General features: G+C 43.9%; 1 long non-coding RNA gene across 1 annotated transcript; it reads left to right on the top strand.

The window, feature by feature from the left end:
* The first annotated feature begins 236 nt into the window (after positions 1-236).
* Positions 237-2779, top strand: LOC120865578. Its single transcript, XR_005721454.1, has 2 exons — positions 237-453; positions 2447-2779. It is a non-coding gene; the product is annotated as an uncharacterized LOC120865578 (long non-coding RNA).
* Positions 2780-3028: the final 249 nt, after the last annotated feature.

The following is a 3028-nucleotide window of genomic DNA, read 5'->3' as shown; positions in this document are numbered from 1 at the left end:
CAGGGGAGCTGTGTGGGGGGCTCTGCTTGTGGGGGTCTTCACTGGAGTCCAGGGGAGCTGTGTGGGGGCTCTGCGTGTGGGGGTCTTCATTGACTGGCTCTGGTCCCATCTCCTCATGTGCTGCCCTGAAAAGGGATTTTCTTGTCCCCAGCTTGTGCCTGTGACTCTAGCCCAAGTCTGAATGAAGAAAAGTCATTTCTGTTTTTCTTTCTAGAATCTTCTCTTCTTTCCCTCAGACTTGTAGAAATCAAAAACAATTGCTTTCTGATCGCCTTCTGCATGCTGCGTGGGTTGGTGGTGGTGATTTAGTTGGGCTAGTGCAAATGGATAAGGATAGAAGAGCATGCAGAGGTCAAAACCTGAGTTGGGAATGCCTCCACAAGTTTTCCATGCTGAAGGTTTTCAGAAGTCTCTCTCTTATTTATGTGAACATATAACTCAACTGATTGAAAGGTATGTGAACATGTACCTTGCCATACTTTCTTTCTAAAAGTTAGTTTCTCCATCAGGAAATCATCCATACTTTCTTTCTTGGCTTTCCCAGGAACTGGGGTTCAACAGAGAACACTGGAAGGTCTTTAGGAGACTATTTAATTTTCTCAAAATTTGAGTCCTTTAGTCAGGACTTTGAATCCTTAGTTTTCTTTTACTATCAGAAAAAAAATATTGATTATTGATTACCAGTTATCTGGAGGTAAGGGCTTAAGTGGAAGCAGTAATTGTAAGAGCAATGGGAAGCCACCTAAGGCTTCTGAAGCGATTCTGTAGTTCACAGTTTTGTTAATAAATAAGGTTACTCTGGTTGCTCCCTAGAGGTGGATCGAAAGGATCAGAAAGTATGTTGGAAGACCTGTTAAACTATTTTGGCTATCCCGGTGACAGACAGTTATGGAAAAAGATGTTGCTCATAGAAATAATGGAATGGGGGAAAATGGTTAAGTAATATTTTGTAGACAAAACCAATAGGACATGATAAATTTTATATAGTGTATAAGTAAACACGAAATCAAAGATGACACCTGGGTGTTTTACTTAAGGAGCAGGATGCGTTGTGTCATTTATTGGTACAAGTAGCCCTGGGGGAGGAACACACTAAAAAGAGGAAATTAAAATGTGAGTGTGAGAAACGGAGTATTTTCTGCCGAATCGGTAGCCGGGGGTCACGGCCATCAGTGACTGCAGCCTCCTGCTGTGAAGTGGTGAGCCCTGAAGGGGCTCAGGAAGGAAAGAATCCCTGCCACCCAGCAGCCACCAGGCTGTGGCCACTCCCTGCTGTGAGTGCTGAGGAAGCTCAGGGTGTGAGGACATGGGACCTGGGCCCTGACGGCCGAGGTGCCTGTCGAGGAGAGATGTCCGTGGGCCCAGGCTCCCGCATCTTCCCCCACACAGAAAAGGGCTGCGTTCCAGTGTATGGAAATGACACTGTTAGTCGCTCAGCTGTGTCCAACACTTTGCAACCCATGGACTGTAGGCCTCCAGGCTCCTCCATCCGTGGAATTCCCCAGGCAAGCATACTGGAGTGAGTTGTTGTTCCTTTCTCTGGGGGATCTTCTGGAGCCAGTGATCAAACCTGGGTCTCTCAGCTTGCAGGCAGACTCTTTACTATCTGAGCCACCAGGGGTATATGGTTTCCTTTAATTTACAAACATTTCCAGCACTTAGACTCCCTGCCTTTTTGATGCAAAGCATCTGTATGACCTGGTTTCTCCCCTCCCCTCCCTCCTCTGAGCAGTTCTCTCAGGGTTGCTTGAGATACTATCTCCCAGGCTTGAAGTCCTAAAATAATTCTGCCAAATAAAACATAACTCTCAGCATTTAGGTTGCATGCATTTTTTCAGTCGACAAGTTTTGGATGTATTGCTTTTGACAAGCGTGTGAAATGTAGAAAGTTTGTGGTTACATATAGTCTGAGGTGGAAGGGAGAGAATTGTGCTGTGCTTGAGGGGGTGAGGTGCTCACTCCTGTGGCACTTCCCTTTAGTTTTTTGGGACTATTTAGTTAAGAAAAGCTGGCTCTTTAATTCAACCTTTTCTTACTCATCTGCTCACATGAGCAGCGTCAAAAACTAAAGATTCTTGTTTGATTGGCATTGCTGTTCATGTTGCATTGATGATAGCAGTATGTTTGTCTTAACGGTAAATGAGGTGTCACCCTGGTTATCTTGGATAAGAAGACTCCTTCGTAGTTTAATCTTAGAGCTAAAAATTAATGGGTAATGTCATAGTGATACATCCCACCCTTAGAATCCAGTAATTTTCTTTTAATCAGTTGCACATTACTGGTAACACTGAATCATAACCAATTTTGCTTTTCAAAGAACCATGACCTTGTGCAACCGTATGGGGTGAATAGAAACACCTGGGTCTATTTAGAACATTTTATTAGAGCTAGTGGTGTTACTTTCTCTCTCTCTCTCTCTCTCTCTCTCACTCTTTCTTTTTAACAGAGAATCTTAGTGCTGAGAAATGGAATATTTTCTGCCATATCAGTAAACAGGGATGTCACAGGCAACAGCAGTTGCAGCCACCGCAGTGCTGAGCTGCTGAGCTCCGAGGGAACTCAGGAAGGAAAGAGCGCCTGCCGTCCAGCAGCCAGCAGCCTGCAGCCGCTCCCCATGGTGAGCCCCCAGGAAGCTCAGGATTCTAATAGTTATTGGCCCCAGACAGCTGAGGTGCACATCAAAGGAATGATTCCAGTGCGTCCAGATTCCTCCATCTTCTCAAACATAGGAAAGCACTAAATTCCTTAACTTGCATTATCTGGTTTTCTTTAATTTACAGAAAAATGTTGCTGTTCAGATTATCTGCTCTTTGTTGCAAGCTTCTGTATAACCTGGCTTTTCCCCTCATCTTCTCAGAGCAGTTCTGTCTGCTGTCTCCTGGGTTTTGAAGTCCTAAAAATTCCCACCATATAAAATTTAACTCTCAACTTTTAGGTGGTGAATATTTTTTAAGTTAGCAGTACATTTAAATTTTCCACAAACTGTCACAGTAAAATAAAATAACTTTACTTAAGGGATTGTCAAGAA

The sequence above is a fragment of the Oryx dammah genome, unplaced genomic scaffold, assembly GCF_014754425.2.
Source record: "Oryx dammah isolate SB20612 unplaced genomic scaffold, SCBI_Odam_1.1 HiC_scaffold_7, whole genome shotgun sequence".
Lineage (NCBI taxonomy): Eukaryota > Metazoa > Chordata > Mammalia > Artiodactyla > Bovidae > Oryx > Oryx dammah.
The sequence above is the reverse complement of the archived record's forward strand: the minus strand, read 5'-3'. Positions and strand labels throughout refer to the sequence as shown.